Raw genomic sequence first — 8,060 nt, forward strand, 5'->3', positions numbered from 1 at the left:
GCATTGACACCCAGTTCACAGCGCTGCAAATCGCACAAGATTCCGGCAGAGCAACACTGCCCTACAACGCAAGAAGGGGGTAACTCATTTTTTGTCAAAAATTAGATTTTGACATTTTTGGGACAACACAGGTCTGCTACATCATGTGAATAAATATCTTGACTTATCTTGATCTTATTTGGGATATATTTGTGGTTGGTTTTCACGGTAACTCCCAAAAACAGTGGTGAAACAACAAGAGAACACTGTAACTAGAGTTGCCTTATTCTCTCTGTGTATAGAACTACCCAAAGCTGTGGGGAAACAACAGGAGAACACCGTAACACGAGTTACCCTTTTCTATCTGTGTATAGAACGCACAACACGCCCTACTGTACAACGGACTACTAGACGCGCTTGAGATACCGCTTTCTATCGTTGTAGAACGTACACCAACAAGCTCTACTGTACACACACTGAGTTACCCCCACCCGAGTTACCGTGTTCTTTCTGTGTATTGACGTGTCAGATTTTTTGCCGCGCTTTGACTACGCATTCCATTCATAAACCCTGAATAAAACAACACAGATTTTTATTGGTGCTAGAGATTCGTTTCAGCCTATAGATTTTCGTCAGCAAGATGGCCCATTTTTCCAGAGGAAAGCTATTGATGGATTTGGCATTGAAGCGCCGCCTCCATAGTACCGGTAAGTAATAAATAAATCAGCGTTGATGGCTTTACAGACCGGTGGATCTCCGCTGTGTCTCTTAGCTAGCTAGCTAACGCAAGTTACACAAGCATAACCCCATAAGCCCACATTTCCGAACGTTTACTCTAATGTTTCATAATGTTTATGACGGTAATTATTTTTGAAAAAGGGTCGCCACTCCGAATATATAAGTAGATCTGTCATTTTGACAGTTTGTTTAGTAGTTTGAGTCTGCTCAGTGAAATAGCATCTGTATCTGACGTCAGTACAGAGGAAACGTCGCTGTGACCGGTGTGAGCATACTGGGTTTGATCCCGAGTACAAACTTTTTTTTTTTAAACAGTCTTTATTCATTTTTAATTGTAATATACATACTAACCCACACATTATGTAAATTATTAGCAGACCTAAGCCTAAACTGCCAGATCCCTCTTGTTTTATCCTTCTTTCTTCCGAGGAAATCCTACTTCCCTTACTTTGAAAAAAAAAGAAGCTATCACTTTGTAAACTACTCTAACGTAGTTCTAATATTCTGGCTTATTTGAAAGATTGTGCAATCTGATTTATAGTTTGATTGCCTTCACTGCCCCTGTCTGTTTTATTTTAAAAAATAATAGTTTTTATTTAAAAAAATAAACAGTTCTGTGTGGGGCTCGAACCCGGTTCTCCACGCTGTTAAACATAATAGTTACCTCTACACTACGGCAGCATTTGCTTTGCTACCAAAATATTCTCTACTTGTTGAATGTTTTCACAAATGTCCCCCCCCCCCCCTCCTCTTCCTCCTCCTCCTCCTCCTCCTCCTCCTCTCCAGCTTCCAGTGGAAAAAGAAAGCTCCTATCAGCCACAGTGCCCTCTGCAGGTACATCCATGCCCTATTTGCTAAAGTTGTCATTGATTATCAGTCTATAGTTATCATTAAAAATATCATATTAACATGAAAATATTAAGCCAATTCATATTTGAATGTCTATATTAACTGTTAACTCCTCTGCTTCAGCTCTTGCAGTGCCCACCACACCAGACAGTGTGGTTCCAGTTTTGCCACATGCAGATGGTGGGTTATAGGCTTAATCTCAATATCCTCCTGAGACCCAGGAAAAAAAGTTTTCTGATTTTGATTTTTTTTTTTTAACATAATGTTGGGGTGGTAAAGAACAACTTGCAAAGAAAAAAATATGAACATTTAATTTAATTTTGATTTTACAACATGTGCACTGTTACTAAACATGCAATATTTTGATGCTTATAATGTACATGGAAAGACTAATTATCTTGTAAAGTACAGTAATATATATAAAATAATATCAATTATGTTTTTGTTTTTTTTATCAACCACACTACTTATCTTTGTGATTTCATCATTAGACATTCTTCCTGAGATGGTATTTCAGTGAGCATTTAGAAGTTTTAGAGCAAAAGAGCGAGACAGCTTCTGTCAAAAGCTGTCCCTGAAAAACATGTGACCAAAACACAAGTACAGAGTCCCGATGTCCACTACAGTGTACAGTACATTAGTAAAATTAGCTTTTTTTCATATGAAAAGTAAACAATCCAGTTATGAAAAATCACTTAAATGTTGCTGAGATGATTATTTATAATAAACAATCAAAATACTTAAAATTGTCAATACCATGCTCTCTTACTCTTTCCCATAAAATGTGCTTGTTGAGATGTTGGCCATTTTTAAAAGAGACACACAGGAAGTTTTTAATGTCACACCCCACACACAAGATATCATTATAAAGGGCCAGTTGTCCTCTGTAGTGAACAACAGGACGTAATAAGATGACATCCATAGTATAAAAGAAATGGGCTTGAATATGATGTGCACTACAGTGTACAAAAATGCATTGCTGGGTCTCAGGAGGATATTATGGTTGACATGTATTTATCAAATATTGTTATAATATTATGTTGAAATATAGGCTACAATATCATTGTAAATGTGACATATTTGTAATTATTATTTGGAGGTCTCTAATTATTATTTGTTTTATTAATTTCAGTTTCATGTGGGGATGTTGCAGAAGGCCTTGAAGAGGAAGAACGGGCAATTCTTGACAACTGCCTGACCGAGGAGGACCTCTTTCCTGGTTCCCTCTTCCCTGAATACTCCAGTACACCAGAGTCAGACGGTTCACGCCTCCGCGTCGTCCATTAATTTCTGATAATGGACACCTCGTCGGGCATTATCCCTTACTTAATGTACGCACCCAAATGGTTTTGTGCACTTTCACAGTGCATAACATGCAATTACAATGTACTTTGAATGCTGTATTGGATACATGGCCTAATCTACATAATTTCATAAGGCCATTGACATGGTCAATATTTTTAAATATTTAAAATAATTTTTATGTATAAATTACGTTCAAATTTGGTCAATATAAGACGTCAAAAGGACGTCCACGCCGAGCATTTTTCAACCTTATTTGAACCTTGTATAGACGTCCTATAAACGTCAAAACTGAACGTCCAGAAGACGTCCAAAAAAGACGTAATAAAAACTTTAATTCTGCACCCGCCAGGGACGTCATTTCGACGTCGGACCATGACGTAGAAAAGACGTTGTTTCGACATCGGCTTGCTCGCTGGGGCAGAGTCTGTGGGAGCCGCGACCGGGGACCGTGGCAGCAACTGTCACAGCAGCAGCAACCGCTCCACTGAGCTGATCTTCCGGGGTGACCTCCGCAATCCCGGGGGAGAAAACGATCGAGCCAAGTAACTTCTGACGGTCTTTCATACTTTCAATAAAAGTGTTTTTTGGGTGGTGGTTGAGGAGGTGCAGTTGGAGGTAGGAAATCCGGCTGGTCCTTCGGCTGTGCCATAACGAATTCCTAGCTTTCATGCTGGTGGCTGTGATGTGCTGTGAAAAAGTGTACAATCAAAGTGCTTGCATATTAGAGCGCATGCACAAAACAGCGTGCACGTTGACTGACAGACGGGCCATCCAACCAAAGTTGTCTGAGACTAAATTGATTGGTCGGCCAAATTTTAGCCCCTCCTCACACAGATGACTTTCGTCATTGATATGTCAAATCACTAATAGCATCAATTACTGTCTAATACTTTACCAACAGAGCTCCGGGAGCTGACGTCACGCTGATCAGCCCCGAAACTGACAGCGACGCCATTTTGGAGTAGATACAGGGGAGAGCCGGGTGCGGAACGAGAGTAACAAAGCGATTTTCTCCGAGCCCATACAAGTTTTACATGTATAACTTTGTCATCATGTAGTATGACCTAACAGAACGTTGGTTACGTATTGTAACCCCAAATTCTATGAGTATAGGCGCAGCCCTCTAAGAGCTATCGCTGTTGGGTTTATCCCCGCGCGCATGCGCAGTCCTGAAAAATTTCTTTCGCGCCACTGTGCCCTGCACAATTGCCCCTACACGGTCCGCATCATGACTATATTACACCTGCGGACCCGTGTATCTGCTCCCAAAACCAGCCTTTTTCTTCAGCTGACACTAGTGGGACAGTGGGGCCTCGATTCTTAGAGGGCTGCGCCTATAGATACTTATCAGTAGGATGACGTCACGATGCGTTCCACCTGGCCGCCGCCATGCTGGGTACCGAACACTGAGTTAACCTCTATTCAGCTCAGTGCAGCCACATCCTCTCTGACCAGAAATGACTGCTGCATGTAGTTTGGATATGGATATCTCTCATTTTGATGGCCTTGCCTTGAAAGCACACACCATTTCTGCTGAGACGATCTTTGACAGCGCGGTGCGCCGCTCTCTCTCCCGTTAAAAGTTAATCTAGCTCACCCAGCGGACCTCCTCGTCTCTCTCTCTCTCTCTCTCTCTCTCTCGCTCGCTCTGTCTCTCCTCCAAATACACGAAAAGCCAAATCAAATCAGAAATGCGTAGCCCACTTATTTTTAACTCACAGACATTTATTTTCATAAAGTAATAAAATATCTGGACATTTTGCATCGTTAACATTGAGACAAAAGGCTGCAGGAATGGAAGAAGAATTCGGCAAATCATCTTATCACGCAAAAAGTAACAACAAACAGGTTTTGCACAATGGTTTGCACAGATAAGTCTTAAAATATGTGCAACACCTTCTCATCACAATCCACACCATCTACACAGTTACGTTATCAGCTGTTATTAAAGTCCCTGGAAAGTGAAATTGGAGTTTTGTTTCAAAATATATTAAAAGTGTTCGAAATGTATTGATAAAAACATGCAAAAAGACCCATTTTTGTGCAGTGCTTAATTTTAGAGGTTAGGGTTTCACAGTTTCACTCTGCTTCAGTGGTCTTTGTTTTTAAGGGCAGGCTTACAGAGGGGGACGCTGTGACGCACTGGCGTCCCTACTTTCATAACTCCTCCCATGTGCACAGTAATATTATAAATACTTCAAGAATGCCAACGAGTGTCTGCTGCCACTACCCCTAGAGCTACCAGCGCTGCCGGAGCTACCAGTCCATTAGCTTGGTCTCTGTCTTAATAAAATGTAATGCAGACTTATCAGGTCATTGTAAAACATTTATTTATTGATGTATGTGGTGTTATTTGAACCTAGTCTATACAGATCCCAGAGGCAGCGCTGCTCTTATGTGAAACATGAAGCTCCACTTTTAATTCAAACAAACTAATGAGACTGCCACCGTGGGACCAGCCGGCGCTCGGTGGCAAAACTCTAAAAGCTAAAACAGCCACAGTCCAGGTGAACCTCTGCAGCGTCCGTCCCACAGCTCACCGACACAGCAACGGCTACACCGGCAACAAAACCGTGGGCCGTCGCCGTCAGCAGACGAATCTCCGCTTGCCCTGATAGCATTAGCTCGGCGGCTAGCACTAGGCCCGTCGTCCTGTGCTGACGGTGGCGGCCCTCATTGTTGTTGTGGTGTAGCCTTCAAGGCTCCCGCTGCTGTGGTGGTGAGCCGTGGGTCCGATGCTGCAGTGGCTCGGGACCATGGAGGCTCAGGGTGAACGAACGGGGCTTGCCGCCGAGCTAACGGTTAGCGCCGGGCTAGTCGAGCTAACGCGTTAGCGCCGGGCTATTAGCCGCCGAGCTAACGCTATCAGGGTAGCGGAGATCCGTGTGCCCCCAGCATATTTCCCTCATTGCTCAGTGTGTATCCGAGACATTCAGATAAGAGCTGGACTCAGACTCAGGCTCAAGCCCGTAGCTGCTCGGGTACGATGTGACAGTTAGCAGTAGGCCATTTGATTGACAGTTGAAACTTGATGAAGCTCAGCAAGTGGGCGGGGCTTATGTGCCTGCAGCAGACATCCAGAGCTGCGAGAACTGCCTCATTTAGTCATGATTTTAAAACCTAATTTCACCTACCAAACGAATTTTTCTAGCATCCAAAATTGGCAGGATGGTTAATAGGACATATGTCTGAGATGTGATTAACTCAGAAAACGAATCCAGTGTCACTTTTCAGGGACTTTAAAACCCAACTCATCAGTGCGCGATGACCACCACTCACATTAAACAAACCGTTAACAATTAATCCACACTCAAACCGAGGCAACAATAGTGTTAACTGTACTCAACAAGCTATTATTACAAGGTTTACAACAGATATGACAGACAACCTGGGCCGTGTGTGTGCGATAAGAAAGGGGGGAGGGAGGGAGGGAGAGAGGAAAAGTAGGTAAAAACCTGCTAGCTGCTAACTGTTAGCTACCGTAGCTCAGGCGTCGGTCTCCCGTCAGGTAAAAGCTGCCGTTTATTCCTCAAATGAAGCTCATGTTGAGGCTCTCCGGTACAGTTATCCATCACTGCTGTTGAATGAGCCGCTAAACTGCTGGACGCTAAAACCGAGGGGGCGTCTGTGTGTTTACAATTCACGAAAGCAACGTGAACGTACGTGCCGCTCACACTCAGTAGAGTGAGGCAGCCTCCCTTGGCGTACATGTCTCCCAAGCTGTTTAATGACGGTAAAAAATGAAACAGAAAGTAAATATCCTGCATCGTTTCTCTTTTCTGTGCTGCGCTGATCAGAGCGGCGTCCCTACCTAGTGTATTTTACTTAGCAACGATCTGTTAAACAGGAATAACAGACTGTTAAATGCAAAATCAAGATGTAAATAAATATCAGAAATATCAATAAATTATCGGAATACGACATTCAATAGAGCCATGTAATAAAAAAAAGGTTTATCCACTATTTTTGTGAGATTTGATGTCACAGCCATGGATGGATTAGGTCACAGCCCATAGACTGCCTTTGGAAGTCGGTACCCAAGATGGCGCTGTGACCGGCTGCGAACGCTGTGTGACGTCACGTGATATCTATCTATACTCATAGAATCTGGGGTTACAATACGTAACCAACGTTCTATTTCGTATAGGCTTCGCCCTCTATAAGAGCTATCGCTGTTGGGTTAAGGGCGAAGCTGATGTAGTCAATGCCACACTGTACCACAGTACACAAGCATTAACACACACACCGCATATCCCTTAGTGTGCAGGCAATAAGGGCACGAGATCCTTCAGTTCCATGTCATGAGTAAATAATCCTAAAGAGGAGAATTATACTCAGTCACTAGGCATACGTCATGTTACAGAGGGCGGAGACGATAATTACGCACTGTAAAAAGTCCAAACAGAGGTAACAGGACGTGTGACAGCCTAACACATAGCCAGGGTGCAGCGTAATTACGCACGACGAGACTGTAATGTGCGAGGACGCAGAGACGATGGTTACGCATTGTAACAGTCTCAGGGCTCGCGCGGCACATCTCGGAGTTAAGGGCCTTTCACACCGAACGCGGCAGGCGGCGGCAGCAAACCCATTCATTGTGTATGTGCTACCGCGGCGCACCGGCGAACGGCTCTGCGCCGAGCTGAGGTGGGCGCATGCCGCGGCGGCGCGCTGCGCCCGAATTAAAAAATGTTTAATCTGGGCGCAGCGCGCTGTGACGACATCTCGGCGCGTCCAATAGGAGAGGATGTAGTGGAGTCTGAAAAAAAATCAGCCGCTTGCAGAGAGAAAACAAACGGCCAGACGTTCAGTTAAAGTGACGAGATGCATGAAGTGAGTTGTCATCCTCCTGAGGATCAGACCAACTCTCTCTAACAGGCTGTTAAACTGCTTGATGCTCAGCCTGACGCTAAAGTTCACCTGGAAGCGGTCGTTTTGTAGCTCCTGGCGAACATATCTTTGCATATACCCCCCCAAATCCTGTCTTGTTTGTTCGGTTGCTCAGCAACTCGCGCCATATGTGTACGCGCTGCCGCCCTGCTCTGCGCCTGTCTGCGCTGTACCTCGCGGTGGGCGCAGCGCATACCGCGTTCGGTGTGAAAGGCCCTTTATGGATATGTGGAGGGTGAGGTCCAGCTTCACTGGCTGTTGACCGAGCTCAACACTGAGTGAGACAGGGAAGTCACAGA

The sequence above is a fragment of the Trachurus japonicus genome, chromosome 13, assembly GCF_045865225.1.
Source record: "Trachurus japonicus isolate A0001 chromosome 13, Traja_1.0".
Lineage (NCBI taxonomy): Eukaryota > Metazoa > Chordata > Actinopteri > Carangiformes > Carangidae > Trachurus > Trachurus japonicus.